Genomic DNA, 16714 nt, shown 5'->3' with positions numbered 1-16714 from the left:
CAGGTGGTCTCAAGTTAGCAGCCCTTCCAGCACCTGGGCATCATTTCCTTCTTGATTTAGATATCTTATTGGAAAATGGCGAAATTTTAACGGGAGACAATGAGACCCCAGGGATTTCCAAGTGCTAGCTTGTGAAGAGAGGTCTTCAGGGGTCACAGACACAATTGCTGCTGCCCTCAGACCCAACTGCGATTGCTCACCGTTGGTGGTGATGGGGATTTGCAAGTTGATTAAAACTGGAGATTTAGTGGCTGAAGTAGAATTTCTCAGATAATTGCTGGAAATGGGCCAATGTCTTTGCTGGACTGAGCTCCATGTGGCAGATTATGTGTTCTCAGACTGAAAGTAGATCCACAAAAGACAGAAGAGTTTCTTAAAGATGAACCTTCTGACCAGGTGCTTTGTTTTTCAGTGAGCAGAGCAAGAGGGGAGAGGATGGGATGTTCCTGTGTTTCCATTTCTTTGCACTAAGGTGTTCACCAAAGGGATGTCAGAGCCTATTCAGGGGTTTTAAATTGGCATTTGACACCAGAGTCTTCAAGTTACAAATGGATTCCTTGGGACTGGTTGCTAAGGAAAATGAAATCAAAGCAAAGATGACTCTATTTCCTTCCAGAAAAAATGTCAAAGTAGCATCCCATTGCTTTCTTCTCCTGAATCTTTAGTTTTATAATTTCATAGTTTTTTTCCCCCCTTGGAAATGCATGTATCTTTCGTGACTTTTCTTGCTTAAAAACCCATCTACCCCTCAAAATGGGCCAGGATCTGATTAAACAGTATTTTGCAAAGGATATTAGAGCTTGTGCTCTCAAACCGAAACCCCAGCTTTGTAAAAAGTTCAAAATGCCTTATTTATTTATTTCAAAATGTTTTAAATGACAAGCTGAATTTTTTTAAAAGATTTTATTTATTTATTTGACAGAGAGAAATCACCAAGTAGGCAGAGAGACAGGCAGAGTGAGAGAGAGAGAGAGAGAGAGAGAGAAGCAGGCTCCCTGCTGAGCAGAGAGCCCGATATGGGACTTGATCCCAGGACCCTGAGATCATGACCTGAGCCGAAGGCAGCGGCTTAACCCACTGCGCCACCCAGGCGCCCCCAAGCTGAAAGAATTTTTTAAAAATTATACCCCTCAAAATTGGTGACGAGGCCTGGAAAAAGTTACCCCTGTACCCTGCAACCTCTCTCAGAGCTCAGTTTAGTGATATTGATGAATGGCCTTAAAAACATGCATGTCCTCTGAACTAACACTTCTTCTCGAACGGGTTATCTCTTTAGGAGATAACCAAAGATATAAGTGAAGATTTAGCTTTTCTTATGTTTGCTGCTGCTGCCTGTCTAGCAAAAGCATGTCTAGCAAAATCGTGTCTAGCAAAATCTTGGCAATAGCCTTCAACTTGGGCAAACCAGAAGAGTACATATTTAGTAACAACCAAGTTGGAAATGCTAACAGTGGTGGTCTCCACGTGGTGGAATTATATTTTTATTTGACTTACCTGTGTTTTCTAATTTTTATTCAATGACTATATGCTCCTCATTTTAAAATATTTACAAAAGCCTCTTTTGAACTGTAAAAGAGTTTCATTGTAGAAGTTTGTCTTCTGACGTTCAGGAAAATAACAAATGGAAACAAAAGGATGTTGAATTATATGTGGGATGATGCTACCTTTTTGAAAAAGAGAAATTGATTTACTCTCTTTGCCTCTTGCTTCTCTCTTCCTCTCTTCCAACACAAACAGGTATATCCTTATTCAGATGTCTGGAAGAAAATATACCAAAATATTACTGTGGCCTCCTGTTGGTGGAGAGATATGTTAACTTAATTTCTTCTCTTTGCTCATCTGTATGATTTGTAATTTTTCTTCAGTGAACACATAATGCTTGTATAATTGGAAAAATGGAGCTTAATTTATATGGAGTAGACAAGAGGGCCTGAAGAGTATGTATGGAGGGGGAGTGTATGGAAGAAGCAGCGGGGAGGGCTCTGTCCTCCTACCACTTAGGGCTCATGTAGACTTGGGATTCTCTTTGTCTTAGGAAAAGTGGAGCTTCCCATTAATGGAGAGATGGGCTGGGGCAGAAAGCCCGAGAGGACCGTCAGGCATCTCCTCAGTGGCCTTTGGGGTAATATATACATCCGGTACTTAGTAGCTGGTCGAATAAGGGAGGCCATTTGCAGCCCGCCCTCTCTACAAATTGCACCTGATGCCTCCCTCTTACTAGCTTTGCCTAGCACGGCCCACCAGTGCTGGGGGTGACCCCCAGCTCCCACCCACCTGGGGATGGGCAGGAAGGAAATGGCTGATACAGGGGTACTGACCTATGAGAACCAGAAAGCTTTCCCCTGGCTCTCAGAAAGTACAGTGCACTTAGAGGTTTTTTCCTCCAGTCATTTTTTACCCTAGAGAAATCGGGGTAACAGGGGGAGATGGCGGGGGGCAGGAGGAGGTACTAAAACAGTGCCTCCCGAAGACATCACTCAGCAGGTGTGTTGTGTAGTGATTAGAGGCAAGCTCTGGCAATGTCAGCTACCTCTGGGTGTGCAAGACTCTGCTTCACACTAGCTGCATGACCCTGGGCAAACGCGTAAGACCTCTGGGCTGTGGTTTCCTCATTGGTAAAGTCTAGATGATAACATTGTGATGATTACATTAGGTGATGCGTATACAGCACCTTGAGTCTGTCACTTGGTAGGGTCCCAGCAGATATGCAACAGCTTCCACAAATGCTGCCATATCGTCATTCCATGTGTCCATTTTTATTATTTTAATTACATTTTTTGGACTAGATAATACATATACATGGCACAAATTCAAAATGTTAAAAAAAAGAAATACAGTGATACAGTGATAGACTAAATCAAATAATGCTCCCTCTTCCCTCTTAGGGAGGTTCATCCCCTAATATTTGGATCCTGTGACCATGTTACATGGTGAAAGGGACCTTAAGATGTGATTTAGGTTATGAACTTTACCAAAGGGAGATTTTCCTGGACTAAGTAGGTGGGCCCCATCTGGTCAAAGATCCCTTAAAAAGCAGAGAATTTTTTCAGGCTGTAGTTGGAGGGCTGCTGCCAAAGAGGAAGGCCCAGAGATTCCAAGTATGTGCGTGACTGGACCAGCTGTGGCAAGAAGGGACCATCTGGAATGCAGGCCTGGAAGCTCCGGGACTGGCTTCTGGCAGCAGCCAGTGGGGAAACTGGAACTTCAGTCCTACAGCCACTGGGAGTCTGCTCAGCCAAAAATCGAAATGAGATGAAAAGCTGATTCTTCCCCATAGCCTCCAGGGAGGGAGGAGGCCAGCTAACACCTTGATTTCAGCCTCATAGAACCCTGACTAGTTATCAGTGGATCCAAACCAGAGTTCTGGCTATGAGATAGTACATTTGTATTTTAAGCTGTGACGTTTTCCATAAATCAAGAGAAAACTAGCCTAAGTGAAAAGTAAGTTTCATTCCTACCCTGTTCGCCCCTGTCCTCCACTTCCTTTTCCTGGAGACAACCTCCCTATGTTTTGAAGGGGGGGTGGGTGGGTGGGTAAGTCTCATACCTAGGAAACTTTAAACTGAGAGATCTTTGTTTGGGAAGATCAACGAATAGGAAAATGATATTTCTGATATGTTTTCATTGGGAAATCTTTAATGCTGCATTGTGCCAAGTGTAGCTCCATCCCTGTAAAAGTGATTAATAAAACAGTAGGAACATTTGAGATATTTATGAATCTCTACAGAAAAGAAAATCACAACTACTTAGAAAATGTGGACAATTATGAACGCAATGGTGAACTTAAAAGATTCAAAGTTATTGTAAAGGACATCTCCCTGTGTGAAAATACAAAAGGTTTTCTTTTCAGAGCCATGAAAAAGCTTCTGAGTGGCCAAGTCATGTTCCTCCCAGAAGACAAGACCTCTAGCAAATGGGGAGAGAGGGAGAGACAGAATGGAGGAGAGGAAAGGAAGGTCCAGCAGTCAAGATGAAGAAGAGAATGACACAAACAACAAAGACTTGTAAATATCCTCAATGGAATCTGAGCTGCAGTCACTGTAAACATGTCTGGGACAAGGCAGACAAAAGGTAGATTGGGGTCATTTGTCTATGTCCCTGCTTCGACCAATAATCAATCTGCAGTCTTCTACTTCTCCAGTTGACATTTGGAAAGTTGACGATCTATCAGCTAATATTTATATTTTAAGCTTGGCTTTTTGGGGACATTTTTTTCCTGGTGTTGTTGCGAGAGGGAAGGTCAGGAAAGAAAGGCCATAGGTCACCCAGTGGACTTGTGAGCGTATCCTTTGGGAGAAATGACAGCACCTACCGAATCACAGAAGGCTGGAAACTGACTCTCATGTTGAAAACTCATTGTATTTTACTTGATCCAACCGATTCATAATTGAGAACTTAATTTAAAAAGTGTGTTATGAAAAAAAATACATCATGAATATTTGGAGGAAATAAAGTATAATGACTCATTTGATGAATATTAGCCCTAGTGGGAACACTGTAATCATCCCAGTATCATATGGATAGTGGAATTATGTAATATTCATTCAAGTCACATTACAAAGAAGGCAAAATGCAGCTTCCTCAGGACAAAAGATATCAAAATATACAATGGTATTGTCAGAATAGCTTTTTTAATTTTTAAACAGAAAACAAAATAAGGAATCCCATTGCTTTGCTATAATTTTCTCAAGAGATTTCTCCCTGAGAGGAATAAGATGTAACTCTTAGACTTTATTCCCACCCAACGAATAACTCACAATATGTGAGATTACCCAGGAGTTCACTTCTAGATTGTACCTCCTCAAACTCGAAGTCATAGTTATATTTATTTCAAAGAAAGGCCGGAAACGTCTCCTCTGAAGTCTTTCTGCTTGTTAACACACACCACAGAGCCCCAGGAATGATGAACCCCTCGAGGCCTCTTTCTCCCTAACAAAAGAATCCCTGGGAGCCCAGTGAGTGCTTTCTATAGCCAGGGCTCCTGAGTCTTTCTGCTCTTGGCTGAATAAGAAAGGTGTCTCACTAAGGTGGTTTTGATTAATAAGATGCCTCTAAGGTTAGCAAAGAGAACCTGGTGTAATTTACTTTGGCAGAAGAACAGGGACAATTAGCACCTACCACAGGTTAAAGGAAAAGGCAGCCAAAGGTCCTTGTCCTACCAACATTGAGGACCATAAGCTTTAGGCATGGAGTTTGGGTTGCTCGTGGCCTTCTTTGGTCTATCCCAAGTTCTGTTTTTGTGGCTAATGAGGAAGACCTATGCCATATGTAGTTAAAATAGCTTTCGAAGAAGCAGGCGTCCTAATTATGAGAATTATATCAAAGAATATTTTTATCCATTATGACCGCACATCTTCAGGAGACAAATTATTAATACTCATGCAATTGTTCTACTTGTAATCAATTTCCTGTGAGTTTTCTATATCCTGCTTTGTCAGCTGGATCAAATTGCATGCATCTGGTTGCCAATTGGATTATTGCTGGTTAAACAATGTTGTTGCTCCTTTATGAGAAATATGGGATGAAATACTCTTGTTCTGACTGTAGCATGAAAAGCCTTATAGAAAAGCAATGTATATTTCTTCTTTGAATCTAAAAGTGATATCAACTGTTGGTAACGCTTACTGTTATTTTGGGTTTTTTTGCACCAATCTTGTAGGAAAGTTTTCAAATACATTTGTCAAATGGTTGATGAGAAGTTCTTCCTTCTTGTTCCATTTATAAAGCTAAAGTTTCCTATTTCATCATCGTTTAAAGACTATTAAAAAAAAAGTGAGGTGCTACTCTTGACTGTGGGGAGGTCTAGTTCCCATGGTCTGGGCAGGAGTCTGTGACCACTCATTCTATGGAATCCAAAGTAGCTCACTTCTGTGATGCTAGGAAACTAGTACTTAGTACACAGGTAAATTTTGGATTTTTCCATTTAAATTCTTGTGGATGGGAAAGAGTCCTCGACTTATTTCTCCACTTATTTGTCGCATTGTCTGCCTAATGGAATCAGGTGGGTGGTTTGCTGCTGAGCTTTGATGACTGTGACGTGCCATGCCTGGTGGGAGCTTCTTGGATAGAAAAGGTAGGGAGCTGACAACAGTGAGAATCTCCGTGGGCAGCAAATCTGAGCTGCCATGTGTTCTAATTAATATTCCATAAATCTTTTAGGTCTCAGCTTCCAAGTCACTTCCTCAAGGAAAGCTTTTATGACTCGGCCAAAATAATGTTTCTCTTCCGTATTTCACAGCTCCATGTACCTCTCCTTCTACCATGCTCATCCGATTTCCAAATATTTGTCCATCTTTCCCCATAGCCTGTACTCTCCACAAAAGATGGGAACCATGTCAATATCACTACTACTTTCAGTTGTGTGTAGACTGGATGCCCACCATTTCTTTTCTTTTTTTCTTTTGAATGTAGCACTTGTATCTTCGAAAGTGTCAATTCTTGTGCTGGACTTTAAGCATAGCTTTAAGAAAATTTTCCACTTCAACTCTAGGCTTTTTTTTTTTTTTTTTTAAGTCAAGGTTCTTCTAGTTTCCTTGTTAATAATCTCAAGCTAATGAAAATGCAAATTTTCTCCTGTTTTATGGGAGGGTTTTACCGAAGACTGCATGGGAGCTCACTCATCTGGCCAGGCTGTCTGCCTGCACATCTGCTTGGAGGTGGACATGAGGCAGTCACTTCATTGCCTGGTAGGTAAGTACATTCTGCAACTAAAGTCATTTGTCAGCCCACAGATTCTTGGTAAATACTCGCTGAGTTTAGAAATCAGTGGTAGAGGAAGTGGTAATGTGGGTTAAGAGGCTTACATTTGGGAAAACACATTCGACCTCCCACATTCGGATCTTGACTAAAGGGTCTCAGAGCCATAATAAGAGTATTTCTATTTTTAATCATGTTTCCCATGGAGTTAACATTTAGTGGTTTATAGTAGAGTAATTTGGAGTACTTAAATTTACATCTCTTTGGGGCTGAAAGCAAACTGATGAAAATATAATTTAGCATAGGTAATCTTCAGGTATAGCTGATTGCTGTAATAGAGTCAGGATCCCTGGGGCACCTGGGTGGCTCAGTAGGTTAAGTGCTGGAGTCTTGATTTAAGCATTGGAGTCTTAATTTAGGCTCAGATCATGATCTCAGGGTCATGAGATTGAGCCCTGTATTGGGCTCCACACTGGGCTTGGAGCCTGCTTAAGATTTTCTCACCCTTTCCTTCTGCCCCTACTGCACTCCCTGGCCCCCCACCAAAAAGACTCAGGATTTCTTCACCTTCACCTTCCTTGGGGGAAGAATCATCTTCCAGGAGTTCTCACCAGCCCCTACTGGGGTTAAGTGCCTTCCTCTCTGGGAACTGGAAGATTCCCTTCCCGCCTGCAAGGCATTTGTATTATTTACAGTCCTCTGACTCTTGCCACGAATCTTTATAAATCACATGGCTGCCTTCTCCCATCTGTATTTTATAAATTCTACTGGTGAATTTTTGGAGAGAAATGGTACAAGTTAACATGGGTGGGAAGTAATTATAGTTTTCAGTTCCCAATCTTTATCTCCTTCTAAGGGAGTGAAGAAAGAACTAAGACCTTTTTGATGGTTTAGGCTGTAAACCTGTGGGTGCTCTTGGAAGATGTGGAGAAAGAGAGGCTATACAAATGGAAATGAACTCCCCCCCATCACCTCCCCCCAATATATATAGTGTCTGGAAGACAACTGCAGAGGAAGACAATTTAGGAGCTTAAAGGACATTTGTTCATCATTGTCATTTCCCAGGATATCAGGTAAGTTGAGTGGATTTCATTTCAGACACTATGTAATGAAATGCAGAGCTCATTTTAGGAGTTAGTATTCATCAATCAATTAAGTCAGGAAGTTATTTAGTACTACCCCCTACCAAACAAACAAACAAACAAACAAAAAACCAAAAAACAAACAAACAAAAAAAACCACCCCAAAACCAAAAAACCAAACCAATTTTCTAGGCTTCCTGTTTCAGTCTCTTTGTCATGCTGAGCAGGCAGGGGAAACTTGACCTTGGAATGCAGGTTGTGATACACAGTGTGAGCATCCATCTGCTCTGTGAGGGAAACACATGACCAGGGCTGTTGTAGTGAGGAAAAAGGGAACACACTTGACTCTGGGATGTCCATTCCTTCCTGTGCTATATTATTTGGGTTTTTAGTTGGAAACTATCAATTTCTTGCAACTATGTAGTATCCATTCTGCTGAAGGAGGATTATATATCCCTGTCCTATTGAACTCAGGTGTGGCCACAAAACTTGCTTTGTTCTAAGGAATGCTAGTGAAGGTAACGTGTGACTCTAAGCAGAAGACCGAAGGGCTACTGTGTTGTTTTGCTATAGTTCTTTCCTTTTGCTGTGACCAGTCGGGTCACAGGTAGAGGAGGCTCCCTCAACCTGGGTCCCAGTAGGAAGTTGACCTGGAGAAGTACCATGGCTGACCTGGGATCGATGTGTAACCAGAGCAGGAAGGAAGTCATTTGGTACCACAACACAACAGTCTATCCTGACTGATACAACAGTGAAAATATTTGGAGCCTCGTCAGTGGAAATAATTTTTGCACCTCTCCATCTTTGATTTCTTCTTATAGAAAGTAAACCTTATTACCAGAGGTAAGGATAATTTTCCAAGTCAGAATGCAGGCCTAAGAAAAAGCTATGAAGTTGCTTGCTGAAAACGATATTTCTACACAGTAATATACTTCAATTAACTCTTGAAAGGGAGTTGGACGGAAAGTAGTTGCTCCCTGAGGGCTAAGGTCATGTGGTCTTTGTCGTTGCTATATCTCTGGTGCTTAGCCAAGTGTCTTGCCTATATAATTGTCTTCAGTAATTGAATAATGAGTTCAGACTGGATAATGAATGAAATTGCACCTCTCTATTCTTCTAGATAACATGTAGCATTTTGGATGAACAAAAAATTTATGTTCAGGGTTTGAAAAGCAAATAAAATCAAATAAGGAACCAAGAGGCCAGCATGGGTCTAAAGGAGTCTGCTACGGCCACACCACGTATCACAACCCCACATGTCTACTCAGGCCTATGCCAAAAGCAATGAGTAAAGCAGGCTGGGTCATGTCAGCACAAAAATTCCTCCCCCTTTTCTTGAAACATATGGTTCTCTTAGTCTATCTTTAATTCTTCCACGTTTTGATATGGACCTATGTGAGAACTTATTTTCTGTCTAACTTGACTATGGGAAAAACAAAGGCTCCATTATGGTCATCTCATGGTCACTTTCAGATTCTAGGGGACAAAAGAAGTGGTAATTCAAAAAGCACGTGTCCGAGCAAAAGGAGTCAGGTGTGTCTCAGGAGGGCTGCCATGTTGGGATATGGGCCTGGTTTTGCCAGAGCATCCTCATGTTTAGAAACTGCTGACAATCTGGATTTTGGTTTTGAATTTCCGGATCTTTGAGTTTTGGCAACTAAAAACCAAAATCAAGTTCAGGGGAGAATAATTTCATGCAGGCCCAATAACGCCTTTGCAAGGCAGATTGACCCTAAGCACTGGTAACAACTTATGACCTTGGTCTGTTTTTGTAAGTATGGTGTCTGGGGTGAAAGCTCTAGACTTTAAGATTATATTTGCATAGGTGTGTGTGATTTTTAGAAAACACCTGGAGGAAGAGCTGATGCCAGCTTCCATGCCCCCAAACCACAGATTGGTGACTCATCATCTGAGCTGTCCCGAGGATAGCAGGAGGCTGCTCTATGTCCTTTCAGAGTTTCTCCTCCGTTCAGGTCAACACCCTTTGACTTTGAATATTTCTAAGATTAAATCAAAGATTTGGTTACTAATTATATATTTAGAGTGTCCTCGTTGAAACAAAACATTTTATTTTTGTACAAGTGTGTTTATTTCTTATTTCTTTTTCTCAGATAACACTAGAAAATTTCCAGTCTCGTCCAAGGGTAGAGATGAAGGTATAAATGGTTAGGAGTCCCAGGACAAAGGATGTTCTGGAAAAGGAGAGAAAGACCTGTGTAGAAGGTGTCCTTGTTGTTTTCAGCTTTTCTAAGATTGGAAAGATGAGTACTTTTTTTCAATGAAAATGTCTGAGATCTTTGAGATGGACTCAATTGATGGAATTCAAAGGGGACAATTGTCTTGTTTGTGTCTACCCAGTAGCACTGTAACACCTTTCCTGTATTTTGGAAATTTCCCTCATTTTAAATCTTGTCCCTGAAGGTAGAGGGCAGGTCTTGTGTTTTTCCAGCTCTCATCTTCCTGGTCCATCCTACAGCTGGTGCCCAGTGACCCAGGCTCTGTGTGACAGGTTTCTTCTGTTTGTCCCCCCAGATCCACTTTCTACCCTTCTCTACCTGCTCTGCCCCCAAGGAGTCTGACCTATGTGGACCATATGACCAAGGTGTCCCTACTGGTTTCTGGTTGGGTTTAGCCAATGGGAGGCAATAAGAGGAGATTGGAGAGAAGAAGTAGAGAGAAGTGGAGCACCGATTCCACTCAGCTCCATCGATGCCAGGAAAGTGTTTTAACTGTTCCAGGAATAGACAGTGGGAATGTCAGAAAGTCGTGGACATCACTGATGATCTTGCCAACCTGGTGGGCAATACAGGTGAGAAACTTCATCCTGAACGCAGGGCGTGAATATGGCAGACTGCCAACCAACGTCTTGTGGGATGGTAATGGTGATTATATTGCTCCCTGTGGCTCTTGTGGTCATTGGAGTCTGACCTACCAACTAGGGGTGATTCCAAGACCACCATCCAAGAAACTGCCAGTGAAGGAGAAAAAGTTCAACACCCTTTAGTTACATGAAAGCTGCTCTTAATAAATTCACTCAAAGCTCTGAAACAAAACAAAATGAAACAAAACAAAGAACTATCTACTGTCTCTACTACCTCTACTCACTGTTCCAGGAACAGTTCCTTTCCCTTGACCCTTCAGATGCAGGTGCAGTAATGGTTACTTCTGGGGCTAGTCCTTGGATGCTTCACCACCCCTACCCACATTAAGATAAACTGTCCTCTTAATAAAAGCTCTGAAATTATCCTTTTGAATGGGCCATCTCTTTTCTGATTTAGTTCTGCCAATCAGACATGATTTTGCCAAACTTCGACCCAAAGCTGGTGACAGAAGAGTGATGGGATGGCGTGACAGATTTTTCGTGTCTACTTGGCTGAGCCATGCTACCTAGATAATTGGTCAAACATTGTTCTGGAGTTTCTGTGAGGTTTTTTGTTTGTTTGTTTGTTTTTTGAGATTAGCATTTAAATTAGTAGACTTTGAATCAATCAGATTTTTCTCTCCAGTGTGGGCCTTATCCAACCAGTTAAAGCCCTGAATAGAACAAGAGACTAACCTCCCCAAAGCAAGAGGGAATTCTGCCAGCAGCATGCCTTTGGACTTGAATTGCAGTTCTTCCCTGCTAGCTTACTTCATCCAATACTGATCTTACCAAGACCCCCAATCACATGAGCCCATTTCTTAAACCAATAAGACACACATACATACAAATTGTCTCTCCAGAAAATCCTGACTAGTACACATGGTGAACTTCATTTCTTTCTTTGGAGGTTAGATTGTGAGGTAGAGTTCCTGGTATGGATGTGACAGGTCTCAGACCACATAATTATTGGTTGGAGGCAATGGTGGTGGCAACAGTGTCCTAATCAGCCTGGTTCTGCCATGTGTTGGGAACTGTTTTTAGGAGCTTGTTCAAGCCTGGCAACATAGGTTATGTACAGTTAGAGAAAGGTCAGATTGTAAAGAAGAGAGTTTTGTTTTTGTTTGTTGACTTTAAGAATAGTTATAAAATATAGTTTCATGGTATTAAAGTAATATATTTTTCTGCAATAAACAATAAATATGTTGTTATCCAGTTGTATTATTATTTCTTCCTTTAGAGTCTAATGTACTTCTCCAGACCGGCACCAATGATAAAGGACTCAAGCAAATTGTTATTGTTTCCTCATTTAATTTTACTTCTGAATGTCTCTGTGGTCTCCTCTCAGCATGAAGAAGCAAATGTGATTGTGTTTGCAAGAGGCTGCCTTCCAAGATGGTGTATGCAATGTTGGTCTATGTTCTTTTTTCTCCTTTTCTATAGAAATATCAAGATAAGCTTGCAGTTTCTGTGATGTTTGTAGAAGGATTAATTTCTACAAAACAGAAGATTTTAAAATATGTCTGAGGAATAACCCGACTTGCTGGATAACACAACCAATGGCTTTATTTCTGGTATGTTTTAACTCTTTGGCTTTCATGGGAATGCATGAAAGAGGAAATTGTGAGAAAATGTTGGTTTTTCTCTTGTTATATGGCCCTATCCCTAAATGCAGCATTTTTGTGCACTATCCTTCTAACAACTGATTTTTTTAAAATATATAGAGTTTATTTTTTTAAGAACAGTTTTACGTTTACAGCAAAATTGAGTGGAAAGGGGTACCTGGGTTCCTCAGTGGGTTAAACCGTTGCCTTCAGTCCAGGTCATGATCTCAGGGTCCTGGGATCAAGCCCCACTTTGGGCTCTCTGCTCAGCAGGGAGCCTCTTTCCCCCACCCCTGCCTGCCTTTCTGCCTACTTCTGATCTCTCTCTGTCAAATAAATAAATAAAATCTTAAAAAAAAAAACCCAAAAAACCCAACTGAGTGGAAAGTACAGAATGTTCCCATATACCCTCTGCCCCCACATAGACACAACCTCTCTCACTTAACATCCTCCACCAGAGTGGTACATTTGTTGCAATTGATGAACCAACCTTGATACATCATTATCACCAAAGACCATAGTGTATATTAGGCTTCACTCTTTCTGTTGGATGTTCTATGAGTTTTGAGAAATGTATAGTGACATATATTCACTCTACTATCATACAGAATAATTTCAGTGTCTTAAAAATTGTTTTTCTGCCTCTTCATCCCTCCTTTTCCCCAAACCCCAGGGTAACCGCTGATCTTTCTACTGTCTCCATAGTTTTTTCTTTTCCAGAATGTCATATACTTGGAATCATATAGTATGTATGTAGTCTTCTCAGGTTGGCTTCTTTCACTTAATAATATGCCTTCAAGTTTCCTCCATGTCTGTTCATAAGCAAGAAGTTATTTCTCTTTAGTGCTGAATTACATTGCACAGATGTACCATAGTTTTATCCATTCATCTATTGAAAGACATCAATTAAAAAAATTTTTTTTAAAGAAGATGGTACAGGGCCCATATTTAATTTTAATAGTAGTGTATATCACGTTAAGGCTAAATAATAGTTAAGAGTGGGACAAGAGCACAAGCAAATTCATGAATTAAAACTTCTGTTGTACTGCATGGCAACATTTATGTCTTTGCTGCTCCCTGAGCTACATATTTCTGAACATATTTTGCTTCAATTGTACTAATGAGCTCTCTTCTTGCTGCCCATGCATGGCACTCCAGGAATCACATATGAGGATCTTATTCCATTTATTCTTTTTTAAAAAAATATTTTATTTATTGAGAGAGAGAGCAAGAGAGAGAGAGTGCACACAAGCAGGGGGAGGGGCAGAGGGAGAGAGAGAAGCAGACTCCTCGCTGAGCTGGGAGCCTGATGTGGAACTTGATCCCAGGGTCCTGGGATGATGACCTGAGCTGAAGGTAGATGCTTAAGAGACTGAACTACCCAGACATCCTTCCATTTATTCTTCTATTTTTCTAGTCAATATCTAATAGGAAAATATAACCCTTTCTACATACTCCAAACAGAGAGAGGTTTAATGCAGAGAATCTTTTGTAAATGTCTTAGAATGGTGGGGGAAACCACAGGAGGAAGTTTGTGTTGTCCAAGAGATTAGAAGATGCTGCACCAAAACCAAGAGTCTGGAAATATGAACAAATGCCAGCATCATATTCAGAGATAACAGAAAATTTAGAATTATCATGCCAGAACTTTAAAAATAATTATAATAAATATGCTAAGAACACCAAGGGAAAAAGTGAACAACATGCGAGAACAGAGGGATAATGTAAGCAGCGATATAGACGTTCTAAGAAAGCATCAAAAGAAAGTGTTAAAAATTAAAAAAACATGGTAACAGATACAAAGAATGCATTTCCGGGCACCTGGGTGGCTCAGTTGGTTAAGTGTCTGACTCTTGACCTCAGCTCTGGTCTTGATCTCAGAGTCTTGAGTTCAAGTCCCACACTGGGTTCCACGCTGGGTGTGGAACCTATATGAAAAAAAATGCATTTGAGGGACTCATCAGTAGACTGAATGTACCTGAGGAAAAAAGAAAGGTCAGTGAGCTTGGGAATATGTCAATAGAAACTTTCCAAGTTGGAAAGTAAAGAGAATAAAGGAAGGAAAAAAATGGAACAGAGTATCCACATACTGTGGGACAATCAAAAATGGTGTAACATAATACAAAATTGAGAATATTATGTGGAAAAGAGGGAAAGGATGGGAAGAAATATTTGAAACAACAATGACTAAGAATTTCCCCTGAATTAATATCAGACTTCAAAACAAAGATCCAAGAAGCTTAGAGAATAATAAGCTGGATACATGTCAGAAAACTATACCTCAGCATATCATTGTCAAACTGTAGAAAATCAAAGACAGAGGGAAAATCTTAAAAGAAGCCGGAGAAAGAAATCCACCTTACCTATCAAGAAAAAATGATAAGACTTCTTTTCAGAAACAATGTAAGCAAGAAGAAAGTGGAATGAAATAGTGAAAGTATTGAAAGAAGAAAGCCACTCACCTATAATTTTGTATCCAATGAAATTACCCTTGAAAAGTGAATGAGACTTTTAAGACAAACAAAAATTGAGGGAACTGGTTGCCAGTACATCTGCCTTATAAGAAATGTTAGAAGGAAAGGCATAAAAATGGACATACGTTTTCATTGGGGGACCTAAAAATCATTTTGCCAAGGGTTATGGATGAAGGGAGAGATGGAGAATTTGGCTCATTTTTCGCAATTGGTATATACACAGAGATACTTTTAGGTAGTTTCAAGAAAAGGGAGTTTGTTATGAAATGCATATTTCTAGTTATTGTAGCATAGAACTAGACAGAGATATTCCATTTTTCTCTCTATCCTATGAATTGGTGTGTCCTTCTTTTTCTGTTACATCCATTCACACCTCCAGTACTAATTCCTGAGTGAGACTCTGATGGGTCAGTTCCATCATGGACCACCTCCAAACTGTAGACTGCCATCCACATTCTCTCAGCACTCACCATTCCAGTAACGCCAACATTGTGGTATGCTAGGTATCTGTAATTCTCTGCCTGAAGGTTTTCTTTTGACCCAAGCTTGTGAAGCAGTCTGACAGTTCTGAGGAATTATCCTAAATCAACCACAATTGGGAATTGGTGGACATGGCAGACTATTTACATTGATGGCACTAGTTCTTTGACCCTCTCAGAGTCCATGCCCTTCCCATTATGACTTTGTAGTTTCTCTCACTAAATGGAGGGCATCTATTTTCCCATCCCTTGAAATGGGGTTTCATGTTTTATTGGTCTGTAAGATGTTAGCAGACTTGATACAGGAGCTATAGAAAGCCTTTGGTGCATTTCTGCTTTCTCCCCTATTCCTCTGTGATGGCCATGAGAGCAAGGCCAGGCTAGCCTGTGAAAGGATGAGACATATGGAGCAGCCAAAGCCTTTGTAGCACAGCTGATCGTCAGAGGACCCCTGGGCGTGTATGAGAAAGGCTAGCTGAGATCAGCAGAGCCCACTAGCCAATCCACAGCTGGGCTTTACATGCATGAGTGAGCTTAGCTGAGATCAGAAGAGCCTGCCCAGCTGACCTGCAGATGCATGAGCAGAATAAATGGTTGTATTTCAAACTACTGTGCTCTCCTTGAACTACCAGCTTGGAGGGATGATGATTTAGGCAGAAAGATTAAGTTCTTGACTTCTTTAGCAAGAGATAGTCTTGAACATTAGGCCTTTTTGAGAAGGGGGATTTTTTCTAAATGCCTTTGGTTTTTCTTGTAGCATAGCAAAAGCCAGTCTTCCTAGAGTTTCTTTTATTTAGGGAAGGAAGAAATATTTATTCCTATTAAGACTTGGTCTTGAGGCTGGAGTTGGGAAGAAGGAGGATATGACATAGTAGGAACCCTGTCCTTTCTGATGGGGTGTTTTAAGTGCAAAGAGGAGACAGAAAGAGAAAGAGACACTGAGGTGAAAAGAGAGCTCATATAACATTTAGGTCTTAAAATTCTCTCTCATGAAGATGACATACACCATTTAAAGGAGACTAGGTCTGAGGACACCATTGTCATTGCCATGAGGACATTTGTGTTCCCTACTTTTTATACCCGAATGCCATTGAAAAGGAATGCTTGCAACATGTGCGTTGAAAGTGATGTATGTGGGGTCAGGGAATGCCTTAAATAAGAAAGATTGAGCAGGGTAGTGGTTACTTCTAGGGAGAAAAGAGGGGTTTTGATCAGGAAAGGGTACTTGAGGGATTTCTGGGATAGAGGTAGTTATTTATGTGGTTGTCATAACCACATTTCAAACTGAATGGTCTTCATAAGAGGTGTTCATGACCATCTTTAACATGCCTTCATGGTTGCAAAATGGCTGCTGCACCTCGTGTGCAATGTCTATCTCTCCCATTGTCTTCTAGGTCTTACATATGAGGGTGGAAGGGACTCATGCAAGTGATTCTGGGGAACGTAGTCTCTACCAGGACACCTGCCTTCATTAACAACTGAACACTTGGAAAAGAACACAACACTTATTTGCTTACAT

Source organism: Mustela nivalis, assembly GCF_964662115.1.
Source record: "Mustela nivalis genome assembly, chromosome: 1".
Taxonomy (NCBI): domain Eukaryota; kingdom Metazoa; phylum Chordata; class Mammalia; order Carnivora; family Mustelidae; genus Mustela; species Mustela nivalis.
Note: the sequence above shows the minus strand (reverse complement) of the source record.